The sequence below is a fragment of the Hemitrygon akajei genome, chromosome 17, assembly GCF_048418815.1.
Source record: "Hemitrygon akajei chromosome 17, sHemAka1.3, whole genome shotgun sequence".
NCBI lineage: Eukaryota > Metazoa > Chordata > Chondrichthyes > Myliobatiformes > Dasyatidae > Hemitrygon > Hemitrygon akajei.
This window is the reverse complement of record NC_133140.1, coordinates 68,677,856-68,692,890: the sequence shown is the minus strand read 5'-3', so window position 1 is coordinate 68,692,890 and position 15,035 is coordinate 68,677,856. Positions and strand designations below refer to the sequence as shown.

The window sequence follows — 15,035 nt, the reverse complement described above, 5'->3', positions numbered from 1 at the left end:
CATTATACATGGTGTTCGTTATATGGCCTCACAGTACACCTTCTCAAATTTGGCTTCCCACAGGATTTCCTCTCCATTTTGTATCATCTTTATGCCAGGGAATAAACTATAATTTCAACCCGAGGATTAACAATACAGTAGTCCCAATTTCAGTACAGAGTGATGTCTGATAAGGTTGTGTTGACTCCTGAAAACTTTTTTTTCCAATCTTCTTCCAGCATTACACCTTACTTCTATCAAGCTTTCCAATGAAGTGCAGATAATCTCCTAATCCAGTCACCTCTTTCATACCCATTAGATGCAGCCATTTACAAGGAGTGCTGTCACAGGTAAGCATCATCCATCATCAGGGACTCTTCACCACCCAGGCCATGCTCTCTTCTTGCTACACATTGGTTGCTTCTCCATCTGCCATGTGTGGTTTTTTATTGATTCCATACTACTACTTCCAATTTACTACAAATGTCTGCAGCAAAATGAACCTCAGGGTAGTAAATGGTGACATACATGTACTTTGATAATACATTTACCTTGAATATTCCTGGGTGGTGCTTTCACATTTTTGTACAAGTTATTTTGTTATTGTCACTTTGGCATTTCTTTTTGCACTGCAATTTTTCAGAAGCACAAAACAACTTCATTCCGTCGCTTGGGGCTCATCATTATATATTTCATTGTATTTATTGTAACCATATTTACAGTTTACTCTGAGCCCTTTATGGAAGCAAGGAATTTCACTGCATTTTGGCACATATACAATAAATTAATCCAAACTGGAAGCTGTTCAACCTACCTCGCTTTCTTTTCAAAACCAAATACGCTACAACTGAAATTGCAGTGCATCGTCGGTATTTGCACACACATAAACAAACTGTTAACTAATTGCTAATTTCACTTACCATAGCACAAGAAAGAAATGGGCCTTACATGTAACATCTGCAAACACAAACCCCACTACCAATCAGTCCTTGTTCTATAACAGCCTATATATGAAGTTCCACAATAAGACATGGAAAACATGAGCCTCCTTCCCGTATTTCAAGAACTAATGGTCAAACAAGGCAGACACTGATAGTGAAATTCACCAACACCTTCCGTGACAAAGATGGTTGTAATTTATCTGTTAACACACTTAGCGGATTCACATTCTTAGAGGCAACATCTCAAGGTTTATGCCTTGCTGCTTTTTGTTCTTACATTAAACTTTCCGTATTCTATGGAAACTTATTTGTCACAAACGCTGCACAGTGCTCCGAGCCTCCTCTCACAAACCCGGCCACACCCCGCGCATTGCCAGCCGGCTCTCGCTCCATGTTTCCCGATCCCACACGAATCCACCCGACTTCCTCCACCGATTCCCCGCCTTTCTTTGGCTTCTTCCCCGAGTCCACACGAGCTTCTCCGAGCGCGCCCGAAGGCTCACGAAGCCGTTGCGGAAGTGCGGCGCTCCGGCGCGTGTTCGGGGCTCGGTCGCTGTGGCGGAGAGGAGTTTCCTAGCACAGGGAGGGGGGGGGGGGGGAAGATTTTTTAAAAATGGGAAACTCTTATCGAAAGCGGCTGCGTTTGTTTTAACCTTGTTTCTATTTCAACTCACTTCCTGCTGCGGCATTTCAAGCTGACAGGTATGTATGATCTTTTGTTTTGTTTCATTTAAGAAAGCTCCGTTTTAATTATCGTTGCCCTGTCCGGCCTCACTTAATCTCAATCAGGTTTAGGCCACTGTCCCGTTTAAAATGAACAAAGTTTGATTATAATCTTTCTTTAAATCTCTGATAGTATCTTGGCATGCGCTGTGGAATTAAGCAAAGTCTTATGTGCAATTATAATTTATTATTGATTTTATTATAATATGATGATCTCTTCCAGTATGTGTCCCAACCTCATTGCAGCAATCCTTGCTTGTATTTCCCCCTTCTTTTTTCCTAAAAGGGAACAGTTGGCTCTTTCATCTCCAATACCGAATGTGTGGCTTCTTCAAAATTCACAGATCTTTGCAGAAGAGCTGACTAGCTGCATCTTTGAATTCAGCACCAGATTGGAATATTTAAAGGTGTTTACACCTAAGAAATAATACCATGTAATTTTCAGTGTTTGTATTGGCAGACACAGAGATTCCAATATGAACTTTTTGTGAATTCGGCACATTCTGCTTTATTTACTCTTATCTGTCATAGGTGTCAGATATGTCATTAATCTTTAACCGAGTGTATTATTGTGATAAATCTCGATTTTAGGTCACATATTGATTACATTCTTTGATCACATTCAAGCATAAACCTGTACAGTTTATTTCTGTAATCAACTATATGCGGTAGCAATCTGCATAAAACTAATTCATTGGATTTACTGGAATAATGAGCATTGATTATTTGTCAGGCGTTGCTAACTTTTTTCACATTACCTGGCAAAGTAGAAGTAATTTATTATTATCATTTAGCATCAGTAGATCAACCTTATTGGACTACTGTGATGCACAATGTTGGTGACCCTTGAGAAGGTTGTTTTATTTCAATGTATTCTAAGAGAATGCAGCTTTAATAAACTGATTTTAAAATTAACATAGGTGGACATTAGAGTAAAGATAATTGAACCAGTGAATGGAATTGAACAGTGACTTTTACTGCACAAGGGTGAAACAATTTATATTATTTCCCAATCCTCTTGGCATATTGTTATTTTTTTTTTACTTTGGACCCTACTGTATACCATTTAAAGTAGTTAAATATTGAGTAAGTGAAATAATATTGCTTGTCACTGCTTCAAAATTAAATTTTGGTCTGGTACCCCACATTTTCCTCTGAAATTAATTGAGTGACTTTTTATATACCCGAACACCTCTTGGCAATCATCAGTTTTTCAGTTGTTACAATATGGCACTTCTAGTCATCCAGGATTGTATTTTTAAATGATTTGGTCTTTTGGGTTAGAAACCCATTGCATGATCATGGGGAATAATTGGGGCAGTGGAAATAATGAGGGTCCAGCACAGACAATCATCACCAAATGGCCATCTGTAAGATTCAATAACATTGATAAAAACATAAGACTGTACATGTGGAATCTGGAGCAGTAGATGCTGGAGGCACATAGTGGCTCAGGCAGTATCTGTGGAGGGAAATGGACAGTTAATGTTTTGGGTCAAGATCTTCCATCTTGAGGTCTGCTGTCCATTTGGATGTTTTCAACATTGGGAGTGTCTAGGACCAGAGGGCACAGCCTCAGTATGGATGTCCCTTTAGAACAGAGATGAAGAGGAATTTCTTCAACCAGTGTGTGGAGAATCTGTGGAATTCATTGCAACAGATAGCTGGGGAGGTCAAGTCATTGGGTGTATTTAAAGTAGGTGTGATAGATTCTTGAATAGTAAAGGACATCAAATTTATAGGGAAAAGACAGGAGAATGGGGTTGAGAGGGAAAATAAATCAGCCATAATTGAATGGTGGACCAGACTCGATGGGCTGAATGGCCTAATTCTGCACCTATGTCTTGGTTTTTTGGTCGTTTTCCTCCGCAGATGCTGCTTTGAGTTGTCACAGCATCTTTTTGTTGTGGTATAATTTTGTTGGTGCTTGAGCTAGGTAGTACATGTTCTCTTTTGCAGGAAGAATACTAATCTAAGCTGATTGGTTAGAATGATGAAAAATATTGGGATGTATGAGTATGAAATTCCCCATTGAACTTCTCAATAGTGAAATAATATAAATTTAAGGTAATTGCAATAGAAGTAATAGATGGGAGGGGGTTATGGTAGGTAGGTCCAGAAATCTATCTGTTTTTCCAGTGTTAACAACTTTACTCATAAATTTAAGAAAAACACAACATGACTTCCTGTAGAGCCAGCTTCATAAATGGTTTTGTGGACTCTGCTATGTAATGTCATTCTATTTTAAGAAAATGGGGTGTTAGTGGTAGTACTTGTGCTATTGAACTTTTCCTCAAAGCTCTGACCTCAGCACATAGCCCTTAAAGGGTGATACCATTATATAACAATGTTAGAAAATTTACTAAGGCTCGTTCGCAAGCAATGAGTTCATGCTACAAGATGGAAGTTTGGTTGTAGAGTCTTGCTCAGATGGGCGTGGTAGTGGGAAGGAAGTCTGTGGATCTTACATTGGTTTCTGAAAAACACATGCAAAAAAGGAGGCACTCTTGTGCAAAAGGTAAGATGTACCGTGAAGATATCTCTGAGGGCATGAGTGAATGCTTGCAGTGTAGTTAAATGCCCCTTCTGTGTCTGAATGCAAAAACTATTTAGATCAAAAAGGAAGTTTGAGCAGCGAGCAGCAAAGAGAAGCAAAATTCCTGACAGTGGGGGTGAGCCAAACTTTGAAAGTACTGCCGGTGCTTGTGTTTGTTTGCTCGACACAACCTTTTTACAACTTTTCTTTCTGGCATTCTTTCCACTAAATTTTGGAGGCACAATCTGCTGACACCAACTGGTCATTAAGAACAGTAGACATCTTTAATGTGATAACTTTCTGCACTCTCCTATCCTTGCCATTTTTAATTTGCCCAATTGACAACAATAATAATGTTAATACTCAAAATGTGTTTTTGGTGAGATATGGTTGTGGTGGTGAATTACTGCACTCAGGGAGTTGTCACTTTGCCTCAGATTTCTTTGACAACACTGTAGAGTTGTTTTGCACTCTGCTTATGACTGTTGGAGAAGAGATATGCTTGAGTACTCTTTCAGTAATGCTTAGTTTTAGCATTAATTAATAACAGCTATTTTATATGAGGTAAGTGTCAGTTGTGATTTAAATCAGTATGGTTGAAAATCCCAGCAGAAACACACAATTTAGGTGTAAACATTACTATTCCTGGCATTTGGGCAGTGAGATGCTAAGGTACAAAGAGTTAAAACACTAAAAAGTCTGTAATTTTAATTACTTTTCTTAACTGTTGGAGTTGTGCTCTAAATTTGTTGGTGTGGCACTAATGTAAACGTGTCATGTTTTGTTTTGGATGTTGTGCATATGAACTTCTAGGTCATGATGCTGTTGGTTGTAATCAGCAATTCCAGTGCAAGTTTTATCCATCTTGATCAGTTGATATTTTTGTTGTGATAAAATGTAAAATGTCCCATGATCCAGTAATATTTTAAAATACAAGTTAAAAAAGAAAATTGCTTAAAGATATTTCATGTTTATCTTTGGTACTTACCGGTAAGTTAAGTTTAATTATTGTTGCTAAAAATGCTTTTTTGTAAAAAGCCATGTAAATCAGTTTCAATTAATCTTCCAGGAGTAGCCCTGTCTTAAATAATTAAAAGTTAACATTTTTGTTTAATAAACTTTTTCTTAAGCTAAGGCTTTGATGGTTATTTTCTTAGTGCATTGTTAAATTACCGTTGAAAATATTTAATAAGGCATTTATTTGTATCTTTTTCATTCCTAAAGCTTACATTTATATTTTGATACATCCTTTATGGTTTACTTAAAACAAAGTACAAAAATTTGTCAGTGTGATTACTTCAAACAGGGATTATTTAAATGGAACTGAATTTCAGAAGTGGAGCATGCTATTGTGCACATGTTGTGTAAGCATCCAATAGGATGGCCTACTCATTTAATTTCGTTTACACAGTTTTAATTGACTTTTGTTTCCAAAGGGAAAGGCAGTTGCTTTTCGATAATATATTTTAAACACTTGTTTAAGATAAAACGTCTTGAATTTGAAATCTGCCGAACTATGTGTAATATCTGAATAGTGAGAACTCCTGAATGGTGTGTGGTACACAGAATTGTAATTATAAACATGAGAAAGTCTGCAGATGCTGGATTTCCAAACCAACACTCACAAAATGCTGGAGGAACCCAGCAGGTCAGGCAGCATCTATGGAAATGAATAGATGGTCGACGTTTCAGGCGGAGACCCTTCTGCCTGGCCTGCTGAGCTCCTGTAGCACTTTGTGTGTGTGTTGAATTATATTTATAATAGTATTGACTGTCTAAACTCCCTGTTTTAGGAGGTGCAGTATTTAATTGGTTAGTTTCTACTGCCTTGTGAACCTGTAAAGACAAAGACAAATATGTTGAAGCTTGCTTTACTGAACCTGTCACACAGGAGCACTCCCTTACAGAGACTACTCCCATTTAAATAAGCAAGGTTGCACTGTGAGGATCATGTTTTTTGATTTCTCAAGTGCCTTGAATACCATATGGCCGTCATTGCTGGGGGAAAAGCTCCATTCAATACGAATCGGCACTTCCATTGTATACTAGATAATAGACTACCTGACAGGCAGGTCTGTGTGGCTTCAGAGCTGTGGGTCAGACATGGCTAGAAGCAGCACTGGAGCCCCACAGTGAACTGTATTGGCTCCCTTTCTGTTTAACCTGTATACCTTGGAATCTAGATAAAACACTGAGTCATGTCACCTGCAGAAATTCTCTGATGACTCAGCAATAGGTCAGTGTATAAAGGGAGGCTGAGAGGGTGAATACAGGGCCCTGGTGGAGGACTTTGTCAAATGGTGCAAGCTGAAACATCAGTAAGGCAGAGGAGATGGTGAAGGACTTTAGGAAGACTAAACCTGCACTGCTCCCTGTTACTTTTGATAGTGAGAATGTGGATGTGGTGAGGACAAACAAGTACCTGGGAGTGCACCTTGAGTGAAGCACCAACATGGAGGATGTGTACAGGAAGGGCCAGAGTTGCCTCTACTTCCTGAGGAGACTGAGGTCCTTTGAAGTACACAGGCCTCTCCTTCACATGTTCCACCAGTCTGTTGTCGCCAGTACAATCTTCTATGTAGTGGTGTGCTGGGGCAATTACATCAACACAGATGATGCCAACAGGCTCAATAAATCGATTAGAAAGGCTGGGTATGTTATAGAAGTCAAACTGGACATGCTGGAGGTTGTGATAGAACAAAGGACCCTACAGAAAATCCTGGCAATTCTGGACAATGTTTTTCACCCTCTTCATGCCACCTTGGCTGAACTAAGACAACTGCACTGCTCCAAAGAGCACTATACCGCCGGCCATTAGGTTCAATAATGAGTCAACCCATAGCGGGAAAGAGATGACCCCCCCCCCCCCCCCCCCCCGGGGTTAGACTGTTCGAGGTAACTTATTTTTTATTCTTTCTTTCTTCACTTCTAATTATATTTATACTTGTAATGCTACTGTGACACTGTAATTTCCTTTGGAATCAATAAACTATCTATCTGCCTGAAGTTTGATGCCAGGAAAAGGCAGCGCTCAGTTGGATTCTTGCACTAGTCAAAGGGATACGGTGTGTATGAATTACTGATGTATATCTTTCAGTACCAAGTCCACTTTTATTTCAGGGTAGTTTTGGAATGTTGGTCTCTAGTCAGATTGCTAAGAAAAGGAAGGACATGGTATTATTTTTAGTGTCAAAGTTACTCAACAAATTTGGTCATGGTCATGTCATTATGATCTAACGAGAGGGTTTGGATAATGTACATAAACTATAATAAAGATGCTCACATGACTCTTTTAGCACCTGCATATCAATCTCAAAGTAAAATGGCCCTTTAATTGTTACTGTATTATAAAATAACACTTGAATAAGACTAGTTGATTATTTTTATAGATCACCCATTCCCAATATCCACTTTAATTCATGTTGTTTCAAAATCTGTCAATTGTTTTTTTCTTCTTGAGTCCATCTGTGTAATTTGCCTATATTGTTGGTGTCTAATTTCTCAATAGTTCTACACTGGCAAAGCTATTGAAGTTAGCAAAAAAGTTCTAAAAATCATTCTTGTTCTAAACATATGGTATAAACTAAGCAAGCTTCAGAGCTGTGATTGCTATGTGTAGCCAACTATAATCATTCCCCATTCAAGGATTAAACCAGAGACATTACTTGCCATTGATCTAGGCACAGAATTTGAATGTGATGAAGTCACTTGTACTTCAGACAACCTGCAAAATCCTCCATGAATATCAGGGAACTGGAGTCTAAATTTTAAGTGCTGTCCCTCAAACTAGTCAAGCAGTGAAATTAACGTATAGTTCTGTGAGAATGTCACAAGACCTTTTGCCATATTCTTCCAGTATAATCCCTGCCTATGTCCTGTCCTATTAGCAGACGAGATCCACCACCAGAGATAGCAGTACTGTGACATGCTATTAGATGAGATGACCTTTGGAGCCTAACATTAAACCCAAACTAATGAATTTTCATAATAAAAATCAAACATGTGCAGGAAAATGTTTTCCTGATTAGCACTTACAGTCGGCCCTCCTTATCCGCAGGGGATTGGTTCTGAGACACCCCGCGGATACCAAAAAACGCGGATGCTCAAGTCCCTTGTTTAACCTGGCTGATGCGGTGGTCTTTAGGACCCAGCGGAACCCCGGACTTTATTTAACATGTCTCAGTGCAGTTGGACATTAGGACCTGGCGGTGCAGCTCTGAATCCGCGGTGTTTCTGTTCACGAAAATAATTATTTCATGATTGAAAATAAGGTGGAAGTAATAAAGAAAGAGGTGAAACGCCATCGGTCATTGGAAAAGCGTTACACTACAGTCAATCAAAGATCGGAACAATTTTAATGGAGTATGTGAAAGGCCCTGCTCCAATGAAGGCTACAATTATTACTAAGCAACGCAGTGGTTTAATTATTGAATTATGTATGTTTCTTAAGTGTTTTATATGCATAGAAAGGTAAAATATGTACTATATACTAAGAAAAACATTTGACTAACTGACGCTAAATAATAACAGACTTCAAATCCGTCTTAAAGACGGACTCAGGAACGGAACTCATTCACAACCCGGGGACTGCCTGTACTTTTAAGTCATTTCTAGATTACTTATAATACATAATACAATGTAAATGCTATGTAAATAGTTGTTATACTGTATTGTTTAGGGAATAATGACAAGAAAAAATAGTCTGTACATGCTCAAACAACGAGTGCTGGAGAGAGAACTTCCGGGTTTTCCCAATCCGCGGTTGGTTAAATCCGTGCATGCGGAATCAGCGGATAAGAAGGGCCGACTGTATTTTCTTTACCCCGCTGATGAATGTGCTTATCCTAACAATATTTTGAAGGAACAAATGTATGCAAGCTGTGTCCAGTTCTGATACCAAACAAAAGAAAATCTGCAGATGCTGGAAATCCAAGCAACATACACAAAATGCTGAAGGAACTCAGCAGGCCATGCAGCATCTATGGAAAAAAATACAGTCAACGTTTTGGGCCAAGATGAGGAATCGGAGTAAGAAGGAGATTGAGAGGGGTGAAGTAAAGAGCTGAGAAGTTGACTGGTGAATTAGATACATGGCTGGAGAAGGGGGAATCTGATACAAGACCTCACCAATCAACTTCCCAGCTCTGTACTTCACCCCTCCCCTCCCAGTTTCACCTAGCGCCTTGTATTTCTTCCTCCCATCCCCCTCATTCTTATTCTGACTCCTCATCTTTTTTCTCCAATCCTAATGAAGGGTCTTGGCCTGAAATGTCGACTGTACTCTTTTCCATAGATGCTGCCTGGCCTGCTGAGTTCCTCCACCATTTTGTCTGTGTTGCTTCCAGTTCTGATAACCCTGTTATATTAAGGAAGTTAAGCCAGAAAGGATGCAGAATAGAATCACAAGGGTGTTACTGGGACTACAGAGCTCGAGTTAAAAGGATATATAGGAGGAGATATACGTATTTATTCTTGAGGAGTATGTAAAAGGTGGATGGGTCACAATCTTTTTCCCAAGGTCTGAGAGTCTAAAAGTGGTGGACATAAATTTAAAGTGAGAGGGAAAGATTTAAAGGAACCCAAGGTGAAACTTTTTCACACAAAGGGTGGTGAGTAAATGGAATGAGTTGCCAGAGGACATTACAGAAGCAGGCACAACAATTAGATAAGTTTAGAATGTTATGAGCCATGTACAAACAAATGAGACTAGTTTGATAAATATCTTGGTCAACGTGGATGTGTTTGGCTGATTCTATGACTCTAACTTCAGGATGGGGTAATGTCCACTTAGAATGGCTTACTAGCACCTTCACTGATTGAATTCAGTCTGGAAAAACCATCTGCAGCAATTAATAAGCAAAATTATGTTACAAGCTGGAGGAGTTCAGCAGGTCAGGCAGCATCCATGAAGGGGAATAAACAGTGTGATGACATACCAAATGGCTGTACACATGCTTAATGTATCTGAGCTAACTGATGCCACAACCAATGCAGTACATCAGTGCTCCACAGTTGTGTCTCAGTTTAAAGATTTACAAGGTGAGGATGCTTCGGGGCGTTCTCTTCTTCAGTGATGTTTTGGCCCAGTTTCTAAGTGCTAAAGAACTCTGCAATAATATTCATCCATAAGTACCATGAATCTGCATCCTTCTGCAGTTTCCATCAAAGACATAATCTTGTCATCTTGTCAATTTGATTTGCTGTCTCTAATATCTAGAAACAAACAATTGAGAAATTGAATGTAGCACAGGTTGTTATATGAGCCATCCTGGCTATAGTACTTGCACTCCAGAAGTATCCAGGCCTGTAGCTCAGCTGTTCTAGTGTAATTACATTCTTGGGTAAGAACTAGACAATGTGTTAAACTCCTCTGATGTTTGCAGTTCACCAAAAGCAATTCAAATCCATTAATTGCTTCACTATCAGTCCTCTCCCACTCATCAGCAAGCTAATGGAATATGTCAGTAACATTCAAGCTTTATTTGACCATCAATGCCTAGTTTGGACATTACTATGATCACTTGCCTCTAGATCTTAATTGACAAGGAGTTGGACCAAACATCTGAATTCTAACAGTGCTTAAGAGTGACTTCAGTGGAGCATTTTACAGCAAGGAGCCTTGGCAAAATTAAGTCCTTGGGGATAAACGCTCAATTGGTTAAAGCCATTTATTACCCAAAAGAAGATGAGTCTGGTTCTTGGAGGTTAATCATACCAGCTGCTGGATATCAATGCAGAGATCCATAGGTGTGTATCTCATACACTACTGTTTTGTGGATGAAGTAATAATGTTCACTGATTACTGCACAATCTTCAATTCCATTTTCCATTCCTCAAAATGAACTAAACATCATCTCTGGTAAAGCAAGCAACACTCAGGCATGAACATTTATATGGCAAATAATACCTGCAAGATGAACCAGCAAGGCAAAGATCATATCTGAAAAGGGATTCTGACCATTCAGCTTTGAATGCAGAGATGTTACCATTGCTATTTTCTCACTATCAAGGTCCTGGGGTCACCATTTGTTCTTTCAGTATGGCATTTAAATCCTGGAACTCCCTATGTGGGAGTACTTGTGTGGGAAGGATAAAATGGCTCAAGAAGGTGACTCACAACAGCCTTCTCAGTGGGTACAAAATCCCATTCTCAACTGGAAAGCCTGTATCCTGAGAAATGAATTTAAGAGAGATACTTGCTATAGAGATACTATAGAATTTACAGCTTCAGCTTCATACAAGAATTTTATTTTGTCCATTGGAGCTGTTAATACATTGTTCAGCTTTCCATAGGCTTCATCTCGCTTGAGATGCAGTGACATTACAAAGGAAACTAATCTTTAGGCTATAAATACCAAGCTAACGAATGGTGATCCTGATAGAAATTAGAATTTTAATCTTTTGCCTCTAACAGAATAATTGCCTAGGTAAACTACCTTTTACTGGCCAGAACAAAAGGAACGAAGGAAGCATTGTAAGCATGTGAAAATAAATTGTGAGTTCACAAAGAAATAAGAGAGGGGCTTGCAACTTCAGATTTCCTTTGCGTGACCAGACTTGACAACCAAAATGACCTTCCTCTATGTCAGTAAATTTAATAATTTACCGTGGCATGCAAAAGTTTGGGCAACCCTGTTCAAAATTTCTGTTACTGTGAATAGTTAAGTGAGAAGGTGAACTGATCTCCAAAAGTCATAAAGTTAAAGATGAAACATTCTTTTCAACATTTTAAGCAAGATTAGTGTATTATTTTTGTTTTGCACAATTTTAAAATGTAAAAAAGGAAAGGAGCACCATGCAAATGTTTGGACACCCCAAGAGATTTGAGCTGTCAGATAACTTTTACCAAGGTCTCACACCTTAATTAGCTTGTTCTGGCTATGGCTTGTTCACAGTCATCGTTAGGAAAGGCCAGGTGATACAAGCTTTATAAATACCCTGACTCCTCAAACCTTGTCCCAACAATCAGCAGCCATGGGCTCCTCTAAGCAGCTGCCTAGCACTCTGAAAATTAAAATAAATGATGCCCACAAAGCAGGAGAAGGCTGTAAGAAGATAGCAAAGCGTTTTCAGGTAGCCGTTTCCTCAGTTCGTAATGTAGTTAAGAAATGGCAGTTAACAGGAATGGTGGAGGTCAAGTTGAGGTCTGGAAGACCAAGAACATTTTCCGAGGAACTGCTCATAGGATTGCTAGAAAGGCAAATTAAAATCCCCTTTTGACTGCAAAAGGTTTAGCAGACTCTGGAATGGTGGTGCACTCACTGTTCTACTGTACAGCGACACCTACACAAATATGACCTTCATGAAAGAGTCATCAACCTTTCCTGCATCCCCACCACAAAATTCAGCATCTGAAGTTTGCAAAGGAACATCTAAACATGCCTGATGCATTTTGGTAACAAGTCCTGTGGACTGATGAAGTTAAAATAGAACTTTTTGGCTGCAATGAGCAAAGGTATGTTTGAAAATAAAAGGGTGCAGAATTTCATGAAAAGAGCACCTCTCCAACTGTTAAGCACAGGGGTGGATCGATCATGCTTTGGGCTTGTGTTGCAGCTAGTGGCACGGAGAACATTTCACTGGTGGAGGGAAGAATGAATTCAATTAAATACCAGCAAATTCTGGAAGCAAACTTCACACTGTCTGTAAAAAAAAAAGCTGAAGATGAAAAGAGGATAGATTCTACAACAGGATAATGATCCTAAACACACCTTAAAATTCACAATGGCACAAGCTGAAGGTTTTGCCATGGCCCTCACAGTCCCCCGACCTAAACATCATCGAAAATCTGTGGATAGGCTTCAAAAGAGCAGTGCTTGCAAGATGGCCCAAGAATCTCACAGAACTAGAAGCCTTTGCAAGGAAGAATGGATGAAAATCCCTGAAACAAGAATTGAGACTCTTAGCTGGCTACAGAAAGTGTTTACAAGCTGTGATACTTGCCAAAGGGGGTGTTACTAAGTACTGACCATGCAGGGTACCCAAATTGCTTTGGGCTCTTTCCCCTTTTTGTTATTTTGAAATGGTAAAAGATGGAAATAAAAGAAGTTATCTTGCTTAAAATATTAAAGAAATGTGTCATCTTTAACTTTATGCCTTTTGGAAATCAGGTCATCTTTTACTCGCTTAGCTATTCACAGTTTTTAGAAATTTTGACCAGGGGTGCCCAAACTTTTGCATGCCACTATATGTATTGGTCGAAAATAAACAATTTAAGTTGGACATATTGAAAGATAAAAAGTGGTTTGATAATGTCAAGCTTTGATATGATCTCTTTGATTCTTGCAACTATTTTGTGATCATCCTCCATTAAACTTGATTGAAATGAATATATTTGGTACACAATATGCATCACTTCCAGTGCTAGAAAAAAAATCAATATATTATTATGTTTTAAAAGGTTGAGTTAGATCCAAGCCAAATAAAAGAAAGTAATCTTCATGAGTTTGTTGAGAACCTCTCTCACTGCTCTCCCACTGATCTCTGTTGCCTTCTGACTCTTCAACCATGTGCTCACCCAGACTCCCTACCATAGCCACAAATCCTTCCTGGGAACTTGTCTTTGACACCATCTCATTCTACTTGACTTCCAGCTCCAGCCGTTTGCATTTTCCACCTATCACCTTTGAGCCTCGTGCTTCATTCCTCCTTCCCCCTCCCCCCCCCCCCCCCCCACTTCCCCCAACCACCTGGCTTCATCTATCACCTTCTGGCTCAGAGGTTCCCACCCTTTTTTATGTCAGGGACCAATAGCATAAAGCAAGGGGTCTGCTTGTCCTCCTTCCCTCCCACTATCAGTTTATTTTGCCATCTTTCCCCCTTCTTCCCAGTACCGATGGAGAGTTTAGCCCAAAAGATCGACTGTTCATTCATTTCCATAGATGTTCCTGACCTGAGTTTCTCCACCATTTCATGTGTGTTACCCCTGTTAACTTGTTCATGTGTTTTGTTTGAAAGTGTTTGTTATTTCGTAGTTAAGTTTTTAAACCTGTTCATGAAGGTACTAAAAAGCCTCTTTGGATTTCAAAGTCATCTGTAACCTAACACAGGATAAGTGATATAGGGTTCAGAATTTGTACTCAAAAAAGCTTATTCATTTCACATCGTTTTTCAACGATATGTCATTTAGTTATCTTCCGGATATGAATCTTATTTGGGCGCTATGGTAATATAGCAGTTAGTTTGACGCTATTTTAGCTCAGGGCATCAGAGTTAAGGGTTCAGTTCCAGTGTCATCTGCAAGGAGTCTTTATATCCTCCCTGTGGAATGCATGGGTTATCTCCAGGTGCTCTGGTTTCTTCCACATTCCAAAGGTGTACCGGTTAGTAGGTTAATTGATCATTGTAAATTGTCCCATAATTAGTCTAGGGTTAAATCGGGGGATTGCTCTGCGGTATGGCTCGAAGGGCCAGAAGGGTCTATTCTGTGCTGTATCTCAATGAATAAATTAATACATGCAAGTCCATTAATTTGGCTCAATAATGAGACAGTAGAACTTGGTTTGTGATGGCTACTTCTGTACTTGATGTCAATGGCATTCCTGGTGCCAAGTTATTAAATCACAAGAAAGAAATACTTGGCCAGCCATTTTGTCTGAGCAGGAAAGAATGTTTCTAAAATGGGTATACCACTTTTATCGGTTTACAACAGCTGATCAATGTGACCAGCTGCTTGAAGGAATCTGGTCTTTCCCACTTGGGACTTTGCGTCTTTCAGTCTTGAGAGCCATATGCGTAGTGCACCCAAGGAACCATTGGCAGAAATTCCACTGGATTGCTTCTTTTCATCAATAATGTGATTATCAAACTAGAAATGTGAAACTTCACATTGTCCCTGCTGCACACACTCCTCTGTC

The 15,035-nt window shown here is 39.3% G+C and overlaps 1 protein-coding gene across 1 annotated transcript in view; it reads left to right on the top strand.

The window, feature by feature from the left end:
- The first annotated feature begins 1,478 nt into the window (after positions 1-1,478).
- Positions 1,479-15,035, top strand: part of zdhhc7 (zDHHC palmitoyltransferase 7) — a 71,821-nt gene continuing 58,264 nt past the window's right edge. Inside the window, exon 1 of the mRNA XM_073070342.1 lies at positions 1,479-1,622. The gene's annotated coding sequence lies outside the window, so the exon portion shown is untranslated. The remainder of the gene's footprint in view (positions 1,623-15,035) is intronic.